Here is a 20297-nt window from a genome sequence, read left to right as displayed (position 1 = left end):
GTGTTTGCACAACGTCCAAATCACATAACGTCCTGTTTCACAGAACGTATCGTGGATATAAAGCAACGCATGGCTGTATAAGTAAATACGATTCTCCATCTTAAGGACTCATTGCCAGCAGGTCATTTAAGATTAGAGGGAAATATGTGTGCTTGGAAGGACAGAGATGAATGGACCCAGTTTTTCCTCCGAGTCCCTTTCGGAATTGACCTAATTTATTAGTTTCTGCTGCTGCCCTGGATTTCATACCATGGATTCATAAAATACAAGCCCAATAAATAAGCCCATAGAAACATATTAGTCTTGGAATGAATCAATGTGTCTGTGATTATGTTTGTGTTCAGTGATTCCGTTTCCACTTGTCTAGCTGAGTTCCTTTGAAGGGGTTGCCAGTTTACAACTTCAAACACTGATGCGTATCAGCTATTTGTCAGCTGAGCAGCATTTAGTTCAAGATTTCTGTCATTTGATACATAGTGTTGATGTGAAATATGCATAAAATACTGACATCACCTCTGTTGACATGGAATGTCAGTGTTGAGAACATGTTGGGAATATTTTTAATATGTAACATATTCTCAATTTTTTATAGCAGGACTGTTTTATGTGTTGGTTTTTCCTCAGGTGTGATATAAATTACCACTGTAATATTTACAGTTCCCCCTCATTTAGCTGCAGAGAGATTGTGCTGGTAGGTCACCGGAACTTCCATACACTTCTGCTGAGTTACTGAGTTACCATGCCACACTGCCTGCAGGGGGTCTGCACTGTAGATGCCACTCTCTCTGCTACACTGCCTCAGTGTTACTGTTGGGGTAGTAGTGTGGTACAGTGGTAAAGAGCATGGCTTCCCACAAAAAGGTTGCCAGCTTAATTCCCTCATGGGGCACTGCTGTTACATCTCTGGTGTACCATGGGGAGGTAATTCACCTGACTTTCCTCAGTAAATAAAGAGCTGTGTAAATGTATAACGTAAAAATGGTAAGCTAAGTAAGTTGCTCCGGATGAGAGCAACTGTGATATGATGTCATATGTAATGGCTTCAGTGTGTCGAGTGAAAATGCAGTTGAGTGCATCTGGATGCCTATGGAGACAACAGCACCTTTAGCGTGTTCACATTTCATATTATGTTCTCAGTGTACTGTCATCATGGTAGGAGCTATACAGAACTCCCCCCACCTTGGCACAATCATAATCTCTGTCTGAGGCTCTGATCCTACCCAGTTCACACCATTTCTAGCACCTTTGCATCTAAGATTAGGTCGAACAGAAGCACTTGATATTCTGAGCCCATTTGTAGTCTGGTAAGTTGTCACTTAGGCTTTGCTCAACTTTACGATGTAGACACTTTTTAAAGGTCACGGCACTTTTACAGAACGAGGAGGTACATAGAGTTATCAGAATTTATGAAGGACTGAATTTATAAAGGATTGAATTTATGCTGATTGTTGAAAGGTAAGGCACAGTACGACGTTTTGGCAGATTCCCCCTTTACATTTTGCTAAAATTTGCCATTATAATGTGGATTTCTGATTATTAAAGAGATCAGGCCTCAGCTCGGCATATTTGTACAGCAGAATTATTTCAGCGGAGCGTAACGTGCCCTCAGGACAAAGTTGCTCAACTATTGGAAGACTGGTTAGGGGGTGGGGTCTCATCCCTCTCCAATCATGTCAGTTATTCCTTTATTTTGTTGTTGTTGCTATGGTGCCAGGCAGTAGCAACTGCGATGCTCACATTATTGGCAGTGGTTTGGGATAAGAGAGAGAACAGACACTGATATCCTTTAAAATGGAAGTGTTGCAGGCATGAGCATACTATATTTTATATTATTAAATTAATTGGCTCCATGTATTGAATATGTTAATTATTAAGCCTGGCTTCTCACCCCAGAAACTCTAAAGAGGGCTGCTTTCACTCTCTGACGGCTGAATTGAATTGAATTGAATTGAATTGAATTGAATTGAATTGAATGGAACTGAACTAAATTGAATTGAACTGAAATTGAATTGAAATTGAAATTGAAATTGAATTGAATTTAAAAAATGGTCTCATTGTCTCATAATTTCATAGTAGACTTCCCAGTGGAGGTTTCTGCTAAATACTGGAAATACTGAGGCTTTCTCTTGCAAATTCAGCTTCAGTTGACTTGAAATTTCAGGTCAAAATCTGAGGGGATTTGTTGTGGAAATGTAGGGGTTGAATGTGAGGCCACTCTAGCTGTGTACTTTGACCATAGCTGAAGCCTGGAAAACTCAGGAAACTCTGTTGCTGACCACTGCATTGTCCTGTCTGTGGGTTTATATTGTGACGATAAGCAGACGATAAGATTACTACAGCAGAGCTTTTTTATGAATGGAGGTTATGAATGGGGACTTTAAACGGTGTCATTCATCGCTATGGGACCTCATTTGAACAGTAGTCAAAGCAAACAGCCTGAAATTGTGCACGGTGGTGATGTTTCACAATGTCAAAAAGGTATGCCATTTGGTCACTTTCTCTACTCATTTCATGGTAAATGATGAAAATTTTTGCATGACAAATTAATGAAAAAGAGGGTCCTTTTTAGCATTTGAATTGCCTCAATATTTTCTGGAAGTTGAAGCGATCCAGATCTAAGGTCCATACAACATACTGTATCATGCAGCCATATTCATTGTTTCATTACATCTTTGAATTTTGTCACAGACTCTGCTGTTCCCATGTGGGTTGCAACCTTATCGTGTAAAATCTGTTTGCAGTTTTCAGCACAGTGTTATCTTCTGCAGTGTAGCACCAGCTTTATAATGACACAAGTTTTATAATGTCAAATGTTTTCTCTGAATGATGTCTTCAGTAAACCCAGCTATAATTTCACACGTTGTATCAGGCAGAAAACGGGGAAGTGTGGCCAACGCGATCGTTGTGGTTCAGCCTTAATGCTGCGATTGTAATGGAAATACGCAAACTAACTCTGCGTGTAAGAGCTCGTCGGAGTGGCTGTAAATACCCAGCACTTTTTCCCAGGAAGATGAAACCTGGGGCATATTATTCCTAAAAACCCAGGTGAGGCATGGCAGTGCGTGCAAGCCTCCTTCTCGCTTGAATGCCTCTGCCAGACAGTCAGTGGTTTCCTTAGCACTGGCATCCTTCAGTATTTCATTATGGGTTACAGACTGTGTTGTGATGCAGTATTTATACTTACTGAAATACATGTCAGGAAGAAACACAAATGGTAATGCTGTTTTTAGACTGAGCAGAATGGCTTTCTTGCTTGTGTAACTAGGGGGTTGTGCTGGGCAGCACTGTAGATATAAATGAGTGTTGATAATGAATGCGTTCCGGGGTGCAGCAGAGTTGATGTGTTTTCATTAGCCGGCTGGAGGAGAGCGACTCCGTGCATTGGGCTGAATCCCTGACTAATATTTTACCAGGTTTCACAGTGAGGCAGCCAGAGAAGGCCTTGTGTTATTTTCTCTCTCTCTGCCCTTACGCCCTGCGACGGGGTTCTTTTGCGTGGCTGCCCCTGGGTTTGAGCGCGCTCAGTGTGGCGATGGGCGGGAAGTACTGCCTGCTGCAGACATGCTGCGACCCAGCAAGCAGGATTCAGGGAAAAAATGTGAAACTTCAGCTGGGAGGCACACTGTGCCTTCGCCGCGCACAGGGGCTCGTCCCGCTGTGGAGAGGGAAAGGGCCTGACATTATGGAATGCTTGCCGGTTCAAAGCGGTTGGCAGGTCGCGGCGCTGTTAAGCAAGCTGAACTCGAGCTAAATAGGTTAAACGTGAGAGCGGAAATATCGAAGCGTCAGGGATGTGAGAAATTGCCGTACAATGGGTAGTTGAATTCACTCTTTTGCTGAACTGTAAAAACCTTCTGTGAGTGCATTTACCTCTTCAACTGTCTGAAATGCTTTTTGCTCATTTTTTGGGTTGCGCATCAGACGGTGTTTGCGTGGTTGCCGCCTGACTCCCAGGAGATCTCCAAATCCTCTGGGTTGTTGTTGTTTTCTCCTCAATTTGGACAAAAAGTGGTCACACTGGTGTGGCTGGAAGGAACTACAGAGTAAGCTGCTTAATCTGAACCAAATTAGTCCAGTTCCCTAAAATCGCCTGGCTACAGCTGTATTATCTTTGTGCGCACTCAGTGCTGTTGATTTGCTGTCTGCACTTTTGGTGGATCAGGGTAGTTGGTCTGCTCCTTGGGATATTAAGAGTAAGCCACCATCTAGGAACAAAAAGAATGTATTTGACAGTTTGGACTGAACGCTGTGTTTTTGGCACGAGGTGTTGCTTATGCTAACCAGATCGGCTTTCTGGACGATTAGCTGCTGACGCCCCCTTGTTCTCATCCAGGCCAGGGACGGGGATTATGCTGCTGTCTGACAGTCGTCACGTCTGTCGTGGTCTGTCTGGTTTTCTCCAGATGTTTTTCTCTTTGTCCTTCCTGATAGGCTGACCAGTGGCTGCTGAGAGCTACAATCAGAGGAGGCAGAGAGCAACTGGTTTTGAAGTTAAAACTGGTCTGTGACTTGTGCGTTGTAATCAGTGTATTATTGTGTTTAAATGAATTCAGTGTGCACAAAGGTTCTGCAATGCTGAAGTGTTGGACACACTAAAGTAACTGGTGTCACCTCATGACCTCATGCTCCTCATTCTTGCTGTGCTATGAGAGGCTAGGTGCTCCCTGAACCAGGCAAAGCCTAAACTCCCCACTAAACTCGCCACTGAAACCTGAGCTTGGATGTATTCCGTAGTTACTACCGTGCGCTTTATTCGTGTGTCTACTTGCCTTCAAGGAGGCCGGGGAAAGGGGTGGAGGGTGGTGTCGGGGGGCGCAATGAGAAAAGTGGTTTAGCTGCGCGGCTGATACGGCGCTTGAATGCCTGGTGGTTTTCCCTCAAGGCGCCGCAACAGAGAGCACTGGAGAAGTGTTGTTTCTGTAAAGCACCGAATCTCATTCCAAGCGGCTTATCTGGAGGAAGCACGATGCACCGCTGAGCCGCGTTTTGGCCTCCCAATCGGGGCCGGTAAGGGCAGGTTTTTTTTTTGTTTTGTTTTGTTTTTCGTCTGCTTATTGTCTGAAAAATGCATCTCCGCCTCGACTCCCCCGAGCCCTAATGCTGTCTAAAGCATACTGCAGGGATAAGTGCAACCATGTGCTTCTCACAAAACGCTATTAAAACATAAAAAGATGAATCGCAGCAGAGGGACTTGGGAAATGGGCGTCAGATCGTGCTGTGTGAGAGTGCATGGTGCTCAGAAACACAGCACTGGATGTGAAGAGAAAAGCAGTTGGTGGCTGCTGTAAAGCTGTTTTATCCCATTCTAAAGGGTCAGGTCTTGTCCAATGCAGCCTGTTTAGCAGGGAATCCACACCATTCATGGTTTTGAGTATTTCTGCCAGAGAGCACACCCTGCTGCCAGCTTCACTTGTTTTGGTCAGGCCACTTTGGTGTGTGCCAACCCTCCCATATGCTTATTTAAAATATTACCTGTGCTTATGGCATTATTGCACGTTAACATTATTGCTTGTTTACTGCATTATTATTACACTTCTATTCTGTTGAAAAAGTGGTTATTTTGTGTTGAGAATGAATCCCCTTTGCTTTTGGACCCCCGACAAGTCTTTATTATTGGTACAGTGTTAGCCGAATTCCCCGTGTTCTAGAATGTGTGAATGGGTCCCACGCACTGCTGCCAGTACTGATGCCTTCCTGTTAGCCGTGAGCCTCCATTGGTGCTTCATGTTGTGGAAAGTCTCAAACCAGCAATGCAGAAGGGAACGACTAGAGGGGCATAAATTCGCATGCAAAGTCATTTGCTGGCCTTGAATCAAAATGTGATCCGTCAGTATCAGGATCCATTCACAAGTTCAACGTCTTTCATCTGCATTTATAGACCCTTTGCTTTTGTATCTATACAAGGCTGTGTAGAAACAGACACTTACAACACATTGACATGTAGCGAACAGTTAGAAGTTGACTGTGGCTAAGTTTCTGTGAAACTAAACGCACTGAAAGGCCCACAAATATGCATGTATTTAGCATGTTGTCTCTCTTAACTTTTCTCGATGCTCAAAATGTCAGACGACAGCACTGTCACCTTAAATATACATCTCTACTATGCTCGTTGAGGCATGGCCTTTCCACATTACGTTACATTACTTTCATTACACCACATTATATTGACACATGAGAGTCATGTCTTGCACATGTAAGAGGAATACCCTATTTCAATAACCTGACTAATGCATCAAAACCACACACAAGACAGTCCACTCAAAACTTTCCATACACAGTCAATGTCTAGCCATATGGCATCATTTATGGGTATACACATGAGGTCATGTCACAGGGGGATATGTAGAAGAGTCTAAAAAAGGAGGTATGTATAGATGTGTAAGTATAAGTAGGTAGGATGTGGTGTGTTTGTCTGTCAGAGATGAGCTCAAAATAAAAGGTTCTAAATTAACCCTTTCAGTGGGGTTTATTGACGAGCTGTTGAGACTGTAGGAGGGAAGAACATGGTTATGTAGCACGGCAGTGTGCAAACTCTACACAGTCATTTTTATTGCTTATCATTTCAAAGCACCATCTCCCTTTGTACAATGGTGCTACGCTACAGTGATTGTTTGTGGTGTTTGCCTGTCAGTTCAGCTAAGCACGCTGGGGTTGTGCAAACTGGTGCTGTCCTTGAGACTAGGCTGCAGTGAACAGTATACCAGCTCCCCCAGTGAATCATGCATCACTCAGCCCAGATCAAAGGCTGTGCTTCAAGCTGTCCCATGGCCTTCACTGGCAGGGTGAGATCAGAGGGAGGACCGAACCAGTGTTCAGCCCTCACCTGCTAATCTCGCGTGCCGATTTCTTCTGTCGCATTTTGTAATGCGTGATGGCTGTGGACATTTCAAGAGACAAGTCAAGACAGACTATGAAAGATCATCGAAAAATGGAAGATACCAGTATGGGAGATTAACTCGGGGACCTGGGGATTCCAGCTCTCTGGCCCTGACCTTAATATAATTAGTATTCTTATTCTCATGCAATAAGAATCAGTACTGCTAAGATCTGTTGCTGAGAGGGAAAGCAGAAAGGATGTTCATGTTCTCTTTGTTGTTACAGACAGCATGTGTGTGATGACAGTCCTCCACTTTCCACTGAATACCTGTGTTCAGGTGTGATGCATTTATCATAAACATCAAGTCCTCTTATGAAATATTGGTAAACCAGTAAGGCATAGTGGTAGAACTTTATTTACCAGCAGTGGTAAGCAAAAAATAGTCATGACGCATGAAACAGTTGTTGGTTTGTTCTATGTGAGGTTATAGGCTAAAAAAGGTTTGTGCTGGTGTACGCACTGCTTTAACTGTGTATAGGTGTTTAAACACTGAACCGATGCCTAATTCAAAAGTAATTGGAAATGGTGCCAACCTAACTAATAATAATGACAACACAAAAGGTTGACAACTATTTGACAAGTATGTGTCAGTTTAAAGAGAAGAGCGGTGGCTGTTAATAGTGGTGGAACAAGGGGGGGGTTGCAGTGGGCTGTCCATAACACATGACATCTTACCTGATTTCAGGGTTCGTGAAACCTCACTCTACCCTCCCCAACTGCTAGTGCAAGCCATGTTGTTTGTTTTTTAGGTGAAATATTATTGCCGTGATGTCAGCCTTTTTCCGGAATGCGTGGTGTCTAGTCTGTAGTTTTGTTCTCAGAATGATTGGGCATGCCTCTGTCTGCATGATCACAAGTGGCATTGTGCTGAGAGTCGGCTTGTTTGTTCAGTGTCCAATGAGGAAGCAGCCACGCTTGCTGACCAGTGACACTCCATTGGTCAACAGCAACTTCCGTTCGACATAGCCTCACCCTTGCAGCTGGGACCTGCATCCCTGAGGCTTGTGGCCTGGCGAGTTTTGTAATCTCTGTGGCTGATGCAGGGATAACAGAAAAAAGAACTGCAGACAGAGCTAAAAAAATATGTAAATTAGCAACAAACAGAAACAGAAATGAGATTTGAAGATCTGTCGCTTTGTTGGAAAAGGAAAACATGATACCAGGTTTTATCTGTGTTGCTTTGAGTAGCAGACAGTGATTGCATGATAATTCCCCCACTCCATCTTAATTTACTGCTGAATACCTGTGCCTTACTGTGATACTGCAGTCTCTGACCTCACAACGACCTCTTTTTAGGTTGCTCTTTAACTCTACATATTATGACTTCATTCGAATCATTCATTTTCATTCTTCATTCTACTATTTGATTTGAATCCTTCATTCTCATTTTTCACTGTAATCCCAGATATTAAGGAAGCATCGTTCACTGTCGGGCTCTTTATCCATTCTCTGTGTCCCATACTCCTGACTGAGAAGTGCCGCTATGGTAGCCTCTGTGTTGCTGAATACTAAATCGTGTAGCATGATAGCATCAGTGCATAGTGCTAGTCCGACATCAAATCGGGTATGTTAAACTACTGCATGTCTGCATGCAATGGCGGTGAGGTTCCAGTTTATGAATGCCCTGACATTATTTGGATTTCAAAGTTATATTAAAGTTTGCAGGGGTACAAGTACATAGGATCATGGTAAAGAGGCTGGAAAGAAATTTGTGCCTTTTAACACTAATCACAGTGTATGTACTAACGTTGTCTTTCTACATGTTAGAAGAGAAGTTCTGTCTGATTAGGAAATGGTTTAAAATTTTGATTTTGTATTCGGCAATATCCCAACTGTCTTCTGTCTTTACATTTAGAATTCTCTACAGTCCCTACAGTTTTTAAAAGCATGTTTAATATATTTTCTACCCGTGTAACATTCAATCTCATTTTTCACTCTTATATGGAAATCAGTGAGAATTTCAAGAGTTGATGTCCTCTTTGTTTTTACTATAAGAAATGAATCCACAGTCTTCTGCCATGAAGGGGACTTGAAGGGGAAGATGCTGTATTATGCACCCCCCCACCAAAGTAGTAGCACTGTGCTCTGCAAGGAAGCATGATAGACTCTGAAAGGAAGCATTAGTAGGCAGATCGCCAAGAGTGCTAACCAAAAAGGCTTGACTACATTAATTCTGAGTGTCTAATTGTTCGTTTATGGTTCATTTGTCAACAGCACATTTATTATTGGAACAGGAAGTCACATACTGCCCCTGTATGCAAAGGCAGCTAAAACTCATATCAGCAACATTTTATATTGACTTTGAGTCTATGAATATTGTTATCTCCTGTCAAGTTAGGCCATAAATTTTGGGCCATACTTTGAATGGAAACTATTTGGGCAAATAATGGTACATCTAAGTTTCTCATTTGAATTTCAAAACTTTCTGTGAATATTTCCTATTTTTAGTTTTCTCTGTTTTTACCATGCTTGACAAAGCCCTTTTGAGATATTCAGGGCCAAATAAGAGGAAATGACTGGTGTATTTCAGTGCTGGAAAGTGCAATGTGGCATATGGCTTTTGTGCTGAATTGGCTTCAGTTATTTCATTGATTTGTTTTGCTTACTGCTGCCCGCCTTTCACGCTGATGGTTGCGGCCTTGTTCCCAATCAGTCTTCCGCTAACATGGACCTGGCGTCCGGGCCCACTCCCATCTTGTTGTGACAAGGAGCGAAGCTGTGTTAGCAAAGAGTTGCTAGACAGTAAAATAATGCGTCTGCTCTTCCCTTTCTTCTGCATTGTCATCCAGTGCATGTGTGAAAGTAGGTGTCTGCTAGCGTGTTTCTCAACCGCTGTGCGGAGCCTTTTATAGAGGCCGATTAACGGACCAGACGAGCGAGAATACAAAATGGCCGACGCAATTGTGGTGTGTGGTTGTCCCTTCTAATGGGCGACTGCTCGTTCAAATAGGGGAGCGGCTTTATTTTAAAAGGAGGACTTGTGCTTGTAAGCAGCTTTCCCACAAGCTTGCTTCACTCCGCTGTGTGGACAGCAGCCTCCCTAGAGAAAGTGGAAGGCGTTTGTGTCAGAATAGATTCAGGCCTGCATATGGACGAGTTGTTGGTCATGTGACAAATTGCTTGGTCATCGTCATACAGCACGAAGACGTTCCGGGGCCCCCGCATTTATATGAATGGACCCCAGTGACATTGTGTTGAATTTTATTTTATTTTACTTTTATCGAGCATGTTCTTCACAGATTGCTTGAGACACGTCTTCTGTGTGGGATGCACACTGTGCTTGCCAAGTGACACTGTTATAAAGCCTGTCCCGGGTTCCCCAGTAGCTCGGTGGTTAAAGTGCTTGTCTTAAACACAAGCTTAGTTTTAAACCCTGGGTTTCATCAGCAGAAAATGACCAGGAGCCCACAATGGTGGAAAAAATTGGCTTGTTCTACTGGGCATAGCAAAGGGTACGTCAGGGGAGGTTGTTCGTCTCTCTGCTCTCGTACACTCTGCAGCGAGTTTCTCCGATGATGTCAGTGAAGCCGCCCATCCTCCAATAAGCACTGAGCTCACTGTAGCTCGCTGTGAGACTTGTAGTGTGGAAAATAGTTGCCTTTGCCATGTAAGTGTGTCAGAGGATTGAGTTTGCCTCAGCGCTCCAGTTCAAGTCAGTGGTCGTCGCAGTAATGTATATAGACCCTACTGTGTCCAATTGCCAGTCTCAAAAGGAGGGGAAAATAAGAAGAAACATCTCTGAACTTGTCCCTGAACATAACTTGCTCCTGTAGGAAGTGACGTCTGATGGATGGGGAGGGCACATGCGATCAGTTGCGTGTCTTTCGCACCCTCTTTCTCACGATGCAGCTTTGGCTGCGCGGTGAAGCTGAATCGCTCAAGTGTGCCTGTGTGAGTGCCTGCAAAAGGAAGTGACACCCTCCCCCGCAACCCCCCCCGTTCCCGGGCCGAGCGCTCAGCTGGCATCCTCCATGCTTTGTGCAAAACCTGTGGTGCACATCCGCCCCAAAACGCAGACACCCAGCCCTCTGCGCCGCCCGCGTCGTCGCCCCCGCGTCCCTCCCAGCGCACGACACGGGCCGTTCACAGCGAGCGCCTCACAAACGCCTTGCCTTCTGGGGGCTTGCTGCATTACATAGCACCGTTTGACCCGGCCTCTGCTCATTTACTTAATTTAAGCATTAAGAGCCAAAGGAGGAAATGCTGAGCTGTGTCATTGCGCGTAATGCATTGTGAATGGTTAAGAAGACATGGTGCGACACAAATTACCACCTCCTTTACATTTCCCTCATTAGCAGCTGCTCTGCTGTTCTGTTTAAGGGGTACCAGAGTTTCGGATGGTTTGCAGTGCTGTGCTGCATTGGCTGTTGAAGCCCAGAAGGTGACTTTGAATTAAAACATTGAAGCTGCAGTCAGTTGTCTGACTGGTTGACCGGCTCCACTTTGCATTTGTGGTGATGTGTAGCAGTTTCAGTTGCTCCCAGGAAACTCAATGCAGTAGAATTTCCTCAGAGGGTGGAAGGACTGTTTGATTGGTTTTTACATTGGTTATGAGTGTATTTTTATCACCATGTATGTATATTACGTATGTATGAATGGATGTTATACCACCAATAGATTAAATTCACCATTGCAGTTTCCAAAGAAGCATACTAAGGATTTTTTATACAATGTCCATCTGATGAATCTCTCATACACAGAGGTTAAAACACAAGGCGTTTAATGACAAGAACAGTCAATTCATTCCTTGTTGGCTTATCATTTTGCCTGTAATGTAGAATGTACCTAGCCAAATTCATGACAGATCTGGCTGTGACCACTCAAAAGTTCTCATATTTGAGTCCTTACAAACTATTCTATGTGTTGATAAATCTGTATGCAAGTCCCATCTTGTTTGGGGCTGTAATTTAACAGAAAGCAATGACACCTTCTTGACTTTCACACCTAGTTTGGCAGCTTCACACTTTGTTTGACTGTTTTATTTAAATAGATGCAGAGGTTGATTTGTTTGGAGATGCAGCATGCTGCTTGTGAGACCTTGGTAGTGATGTAGTCACACTAGAATAGAAATTAAAACAATTGGACCAGGACCAGTAATGGTCCTGGATCATTTGAAGCTGAACTCAATGTGATAACGATTTTGATCCCCCCAAAATTTTCACAGTGCGAAATCAAACTCATTCGGGTTCAGCTGCAAAACAGAAAGGTCTGAAAGGTCCACTAAGCTGTAGTCTGATGAAGTAATAATTTTATGTCACTTCAACTGCCTGTCTTCTGTTTCACTTACAAATTATTTCCAAAAGGGCAGTGTCTTCCACGGATAGACCCAATGGTTTCTCAGTTTGTTCTGATTCTACTGCAGTAAACTGCTGAAAGTGCTGAATGACAGGGGGGAAAGCATAGAATGTTTTGCATTGTACCTGAATATTGGCCAGAGAACATCTGCTGCAGGTAAATTGCAAGACAATTGAAAAAGGTTGAAAAGTTGCAATGTGAAGTCAATAGAATCTCTGTCTGTGAGAAGCAGCCAGTGAACTAAACAAGCAAACATGATTATATTTGCAAATAATGTAATGTTCACACAATGCTCACTTGAAAGTGGCCCTTGTGTGAAATTTGAATGTGCATTAAATGGAATAGATAGAATCTCTTAGATTGTATTGGCCATCAGGGTTACTTTCTCTCCATTTTTAGGCTCGGTTTCTTATAATTTGCATTTTTAAAATGTCATCTGAAATATTCATGGGGACCAGCAAAGCACTCCAGCATACGTGTGTACAGGTGTTTGCATCACCAGTAATGGCATCCAACTGCATGTTGTTAGAAAATATTTACATCTCAAAGGGAAGTTTTGTTTCGTGATCAAAAATGTGATAACCACTGGGGCTACGTTTACTTTACACTGCTTTTCAGATGGTTGTTTGGTGCACAGCCATAAGTCAGCTTTAGTATTCACAATACTCCTCCCTAGTGGACAAAAGAAAGCTCAATGTAGTTTAATGTACTTTGATGTAGATTTACTGGTCAACCAATGTAGGCACAATCCTGACTGTATGTGTGTTGATTTGTAACCAGCTAGTGATGCCACTGGCTTCTTATCTTGCAGTGTGCTTGGGGTAAGGTTTTGCGGGGCACGTACTGAGAGCCTCAGTGAGGGGGGTGTACGTGAGGTGCAGAGTTGTCATGGAAATTCAGAACAGTGGGGTCTTCTGTCTGGTTGACCTTTCGGGCTTCCTCTGAGGCTACTCTCACTTCTCCTCCGGTTAATTTAGGAGCTGATAAAAGGCCCAGAGCTTGCCGCAAGATGAAGCCTATCTCACACATACTGAAACTTCACATCAGTTTGAACTATTAAAAGGCACTTCCTGTTTTACAGTCTGTGCGCTAAAAATGTTAATTGCATCAGTTTGCATTGATCTCTGTCCCCTGTTTGTGCACAGTGCAGGCCAATAAATGCGTCCTGTGGCTATGACCCAGGGATGGGTTAATGGCCTTCATGAATGTAAGGATTCAAACTGAGAAGCTCCTCATTGTTATTAATAGTCCACTGAGAGGGGGGCAAAACTACAAGTCCCACAGTCTACCACAGTGAAGTGGGTGCCTATGGGAGGATAGGCACTACATTACTGTTGTTTTCTGAAGTACTCACGGGTACCTGATGAATTGGAGGGTGTCTGAGAGTGATGAAACAAGGATATCCTGGGAGACCTACCCACCTTGGTTCCCCAGTGGAATGAAGTCAGTTTTGGCCTCCTGGTCATTGTCATTTTGCAGGAATTTGTTCATGAATAATTTTTTTTTCTACAGGCTGCATGCTCATTTAGTATATTAAATACATTAAGCATGACTAGGCATTTTGCCATTTGAGACCTGATGACACAGATGGCTTGATCTTATATTGGCTTAAATGTGAAAGGTGTAAAGGAATTCAGAACCATTCCAGCTCTTTAAGGACTAATTGCCCTGCCCCACCATTGACATAAGGTGAAGCAGAGGGCAAAGAGCCATTAGCCAATGTAGAGGAAATTCAACAATGGGGATGTTTTGAGGTCATGACCTCACAACCCTCAAATGCCTGTAGTCTGTGTTGTCATGAACTGCCAGCCATTGTCTGTTGTCTTTAAATCTGTCAGTGTAGTCATGGCTACCTCCTGATCTGGGTCAGTAAACTCAATTTGAGTCAATTTTAAACTAATCACTATGCTCATAGTGGAGAAATAACAACGTTGACCCACCTGGAGATCAATTCCACGATCCTCCAGTTTCAGTACCCTAATCAAACTGTTCGGTGGCCACTGTTGACTGCATGTGACCTGGCTTCACACAGCCAAATGGTGAACACCAGTGTTAGTGCTGTGGATTTTCCTCCCTTCTAAAACTTGATGACTCTGCAGAATGCAGTTGCCAAGAAGGAAGCTGTTCATTACACTAGTCAGTCTAGAATGTGGATGTTTCCTGTAACCAATTGTTTTTTTTAGAATTCAAATTGCAAGTCTGAGGAATTTTCATTTGACCACTTACCATTGTAAGTGTGCTCATATCCGGTTTCAAACAGACATCTTATTTGAAAGGTTTTGCATGAAAGCAGCCTTGGGTCAAGCCATTGAGATTTCATTTAGTTTAATCCAGACCTTTAAATGGTCAGAATGATTTGGTGATCAACAAAGTGTGAACTATAGGGCTAGCAAATACAATGACTGTCCACATTGTTGTGCTTTCCTTGTCATTGTATATCATGAGCAATGCATTGACCAAGCAGGTGTTACCAGTTTTAATTAGTAGCTGACAAGTTGTACCACCCTACCCTGTACTCTACCATTCTGTAGCATCCTATACCACATTGTATCACGGTGTCCCCTGCTGTACTACTGTACACGCTCACTACAGTCAGAGCTTGACCGATAGGAGCCCTCCACTCTGGTGGCTGGTCAGTGCTGTGTACCTTGCAGCTGGCCTTTGATGGTCCTCTGTCATTGCCTTTATAGACACCAACCCAACAAGAGGACTGTGTGACCTTGGCTGTCTGCCAGGCTGGACCTACCTTGTGAGACCTCAAGAACTCCCTTCCTGGTAAATACTGATCCTTTCACGGCTGTCTGCTCCAGATACATTCAGTAATCGCCACTACTGCTCTATTACTGCTGTGCATGCTGCCCCCTGTGGTGCAAATGTGCAACAACATGCTGGAAAGTAATCCCAGCACTGTTTAAGTCATTTAGGCTTCTGGAAGTTAAAATAAATAACCGAGGGATATGATTTGTCAGTGTCTTTTAAATAAGATGCTCAAGGGGGGCTTTAAAAACAGCGAACGGCTAGATGTGAAAGCCATGAAGTGGTGCGGTTTAATTGCTGTCGTCCTTATAAATTCCCTGCCAAAATGGTGAAGTATCTGTTGACAAGACGTTGAGGTTAGTAGGCAGTGTGTGGCGTTTCATATTGGTTTTTGTGTGGTGAAGGAGGAGTTGAACTTTGGTTCCGCATTCAAGGGTAGAAAGGATTGACCTCAGAACCAACACAGTACTGCTTGGCTGTGTGGCAACAGTCTTCATGTACAAATGAGAGAGGACCTGTTTGAGAAAGCAATTTCCTAATGTGATGACCATATGACTGAAAGACCTTCAATGGTGATATTTTCAAAGAATTGACTGAAGAGGAATGGATTTTGCCATGGACAGAAAATGAATTGGTTTTTAATTATAAGATGAACCCATTACATCCTCATATTAGTCACTATTCTTTCTGCCTTAATTTAGCTGTGTGTACTGATTTTGCTTCCTTTTCATTTCTTCATGTTTTAATTTTCTGGTGAAGGTCCCTTGGTGTAGGTGATAATGCTAGACAATTACTGTGTCTCCAATAAATGTTCCTAGTTAAATTAGTAAGTAAGAAGCGGACCAAAATAGAACTAATAGCAAAGTGGTCAGAAAGGTATCCCAAGGCCTCTTTACAATCTAATCATAATACACTTTGTTTGGGTAAGAAGTTAGCTTGATTTTTATTACGTTTTTCTGGATGCACAGCTGCTGTCACAGAAATAAAAAAGAATGTGTGTGAGAATCGAAAGTCTTAACACTTTCCTAAATTTGCTTCTCAATGTTAAGGGCTAAGCACATTGTGGTTGAATAGGAAGGAGGCATAATTCAGCCTGGCAGTCTCCCCACTGCTTAAGAGCACAATAACTTGCCATAAAAACACTCCTTCCTCGATAAGATGAATAGCCTTTTGTTAGTACTGTACCTTTTTAATAGTCTCTAGTCTGTGACAGAGAAACAATGTGTCCACAAGTATATTGGCCTTGTTTTTCACCTGCAGTTGACAGACGTGCAGTGTTAAACAATGGGTGTTCTTCCTGGCTTGGTTCTAGTCGGCAAGAGCCCAGCTCTTGTGTGACAGCTGTGGGTTAGTGAGATTAGTGAACCGCACAAATTTAACCGGACTTGAACAATCCAATCCAGCTCCTCCCCTTCCTCCGTCTCACTGTCCCCACACTGGCTGGTCATGCAGTGTGATGCCTGGGCTAGACAGAGTTGTGTTGGTAATTTTACCCACTCTTACCTCAGTGAAGCCAGCACATTATTCAGAGCTTGTGCCACTTTTGAAGGGACAGCTCCAACTACAGTCGAGGGGCTCTCCTCCCCTGATGGAGCTTATAAAAGGCTCCTCGGATGGTTGTGAGGAGAAATAAAACTGGAACTGCTTGGTGCAATTTGTACAGCTTCTACAGAACTGAAGAACCATTGACTTTGTTTGACCTTTCTTTGTACTGCTGAACTGCATCTCTGAGTTTTGAACAGTTGTTGACTTTCGCATAAGAACTTGAAACAGATGTGTGTGTTAAACGATAACTGTAAGTTGATCATTTCTCAAAGAACTGGCTTTGAGGGCAGCTTGTGTATTTAGCAGGTAACCTGAAATATTTGTTCTACATTGTACATTGATGTAAAGAAATTAACCAATCAGTGGTTTCCGGTGAAAGTTTGGGGAATGCTAGATGTATTTTTGACAGTATTCACTCCATCACCAAGACACATACACACGTGCACACACACACACACGCACACACATTCTGTCATTGTGTAAAGAAGAATCATGTATTTCAAAAGTTTCATGAATGTTGTGCTTTACACCCCTGTAAGTAATTGTTATCGTTATAAAAAATGTCTCAATTATGGTTGTCTGCACAGCATGTTGGAGCTTGTGCTCAGTAGGTACCATTGTATACAAAACATCAGACCAAGCAGACATCTTTAATAGCACATTTCAAAACCTGGCCCATCTTTCCTGTTACATTTCTGGTGTCATTTTACATACCTAGGAAACAGTTAAAGTCAACCCAGAAAATGGTTAAACTCAACCGTACTAAAATTTTATAGCACCGTATTATAAATTCATAATGTTAAATGTTGGTTTATACGGTAACCATGTTACCGTCACTCATTTGTCGAATGAAAAATTGCACTACCCCATTCCAGCTGAATGTATTGAAGGAAATGCTTTTGATCCTGCTTTCTAAGAGGTTTCCTTTTTTCCTTTATAGCTTGTGAACCCCAAAACAGAAGAATACACTGGTTAGAGGTAAGGAACACCTTTAGTGTTCATTCTCAACTCCTTGTAATGCCTCATTGATGATCCAAGTTCTGTTGTAATGAACAGTCTAAGTGACCCCCGGCACTCTGCTGAAAATGTGTTTTTTGCTTGATCCACGGGTTGCATGTTGTGAGTGTATGGTGCTGTCCGGAATGACTTAGCTATTTTTTCCTGGGAGCGTAGCCCAAGCCAGGCCAAAACTCGCCGCATCTTAGGAGTGTTGCCCATCCAGAGAAACTCTGGCCCGCTTGTTTTGAGCCACAGTTACGGCTCAGGCGGCTGAGAAACGTGGGCGTGGTCACGGTGAGGAAAACATGCACCTGCGAGGTTCTCAGTGTCATGTAACAATGCTCCTTTAGCTCTTGCGTACCTGCTGTTTTTTAATGCCGCCCCCGCCTCCATTTCCATAGGAATGCTTATGTGTTGTGCTGGGGCGGTGCCAGTCTGTTGGTGTGGGAAGCAGAGGCTTGCTGGAGCCGTCTGCCCCTGACCACAGGTCCACTTACATCAGAACAGTTGCAGGCTTCCCTGAGCTCCATGTGGGACCCTAGAGAAGGTTTAGTCAGCTCAATCTACTGCGAGCCCTTGCAATCATTTCTCTCTGGCCCAGGGTCCAACCCTTGGGAATGCTGAAATTGCACGGATACTGTATCATTTTTGTTGTAAGGGCTGGAAAAAGACTGATTGGTTGTTATTAAAAAAACCGCATCTGGGGACTATGAAATCGATGGTGTGTTCATCTGCTGTGAGGCATCACATGAGATGCAATGCTGCCACCCACTGGTGATTGTGGAAACTGAAATTAGAGAAATCTGAGCTGTAAAGTGTAATGGAATTTGGGAGCATTTTTTGTATCAGGACATATATTTTTTAGATTTTTATTGTAACTTCCTTTGTGATAAGCAGTGTAAATATTTTATTATTGTTTTTTCAATTAGCTGTTTTATTTTTTTAATTTGCTGTTTAGGTTTTATTTGGAGATCTGCCTTTCTCCTCTTAAATAAATTTCATATATAATGACCAATGAATAGTGAAGCCATCATTATTCATCTTATTTTAACCTTGGTGCTGTCAAATTTTAACAAGGTGAGAGTGGAATTTGATGTTTTAATTTTTATTGTGTCATGGGTCACCTACTTGAATTACTAAATTATGCCCTCAACATGACTTGAATTCACCATTCTGTCTGTTAAATCTAAACATGATGACGCAGTTGAAAATAAAACTGTGCATAGCAGACATTGTTTTCCAGCCCCCAGGGGGGGCGGGCGGCAGCTGTTGTCCCTTGGGCTGGCTATTAATCATCGTCCCCGTAAAGCTGGGATGACCCCGGCCACAGTAGAGGGACACACTTTTCATCAATGTGACATTACCTCTGGGCGGAGGATTGTACACCCGCTTATACTGCATGGAGCCGCTACGATGCTCACAGAACGGAATCAGAGTCAGCCTGATTTTTCACCTTTACAGAACTGATTCAATTTGCCATCTGCTGTGTGTTCGGCAGTGCCACCGTAGTATTACATGGATATGCAAATGTGTATCTTATAAAATTCAACACAAATTTACAGCATGATGAAACTGTCAGACTGAATCATAGGGCGGTTGACTGTTTTTTAATTGAGAATTAAATCGTTGTGTAAGTTAGGTAAGGGAATTGTAACAGATGCTCTGTGTTGATTGCGGGGGACGATATTATCTGTGATTTGTTCCTGACTGACAACGCGGTGTAATTATATGCTGTTACACTGGATTAAGAACCTGGTGTCTTATTAAGTCTAATTGTATTAGGTCTAATTGAGAGATGAATTGAAGGATTTTTTTTGCAGACTGCCACCAGTGTGCCAGTTTAACATGAATTAATGACAGATGTTCTGCAAAAATTAATAAACCATTACACTTGCTTTAATTCACTATTTCAAGATATCATATTACCCAATAGCACTGCACTCTGGACATACTGTGTTATTTCCAGAATGCAGTGCTGTCAGGTTGGGTAGAGGCCCTTGATGATAAAATTCTGAATTTCAGATTCCAAGGTCAGGGTGGTGATGAGAGCTTCAGCAGTTCCTTCATTTTCCTGCATGACCCCTGGCAGTTGAATTATGAATTGTCCTGATCTGTTTATCAAAGATCGCAGATTTCTTGGTTAATTCTTCAGGAGAGGTCGTGACATTTCATTTGTCAGTTTTGAAAAGGTCATGGCAGAAGGACTTGTATGTATGGATATGTGTATATATGTATGCATGTACCTATATACCCTTGAATTCCAGCCCTGCAGTCAAATTTGTGTAACCAGGCTTGTACTGTAGCTTATTGTATTCAAACCCTGATGACCTTTTTCTGCGGACTGTTCAGTCTTTTCCACTGTACCCTCTCAAGAGGTCAGTGGGGGCGCCAGATATTTGTACTTTGATTTCTGCCAGCTATATCAGCCTATTTGAACTGTTTTCTGATCAAATATTAAGTGTCCAACCCATGCTGTGAAAGAACATTCAGTAACTCAGTAACACATTGTGAGGGAAGAAAGGTCATGACTTTGCACAAAAGTATGAACAGAAGTACGGCTACTGTGTAGCAGTTGTGGGAGAACTCTCCCTGACCCTCCATAAAGTACTTGATTGGCATGCACGACAGCAGACTTGAAATCAAGGTTTGTGTACCTCCGCAGCCCCTGTGCTGACCCCCTGCCCCCCGTTCCGCCAGCTGAAATATTCCTCGCAATGCAGCAAACACAGTTCACCCACTGGCCATCGGGTGGCGACACTGGCCACACTTGCGCAGCCTCGCAGATCCTGCGGTTGCCGGGCGGATAAGAGACCAGAAGATACAC

General features: G+C 43.0%; 1 protein-coding gene across 2 annotated transcripts in view; it reads left to right on the top strand.

Moving 5' to 3' along the window:
• Window positions 1-20297, top strand: part of fam49ba (family with sequence similarity 49 member Ba) — a 50692-nt gene that overhangs the window by 4794 nt on the left and 25601 nt on the right. Inside the window, exons 2-3 of one of the 2 annotated variants that reach the window (XM_036519026.1) lie at window positions 14863-14947; window positions 17415-17452. The gene's annotated coding sequence lies outside the window, so the exon portion shown is untranslated. The remainder of the gene's footprint in view (window positions 1-14862; window positions 14948-17414; window positions 17453-20297) is intronic. The other variant, XM_036519025.1, reaches the window with a different exon arrangement.

This window comes from Megalops cyprinoides, chromosome 24 (assembly GCF_013368585.1).
Source record: "Megalops cyprinoides isolate fMegCyp1 chromosome 24, fMegCyp1.pri, whole genome shotgun sequence".
NCBI classification, from domain to species: domain Eukaryota; kingdom Metazoa; phylum Chordata; class Actinopteri; order Elopiformes; family Megalopidae; genus Megalops; species Megalops cyprinoides.
The sequence above is the reverse complement of the archived record's forward strand: the minus strand, read 5'-3'. Positions and strand labels throughout refer to the sequence as shown.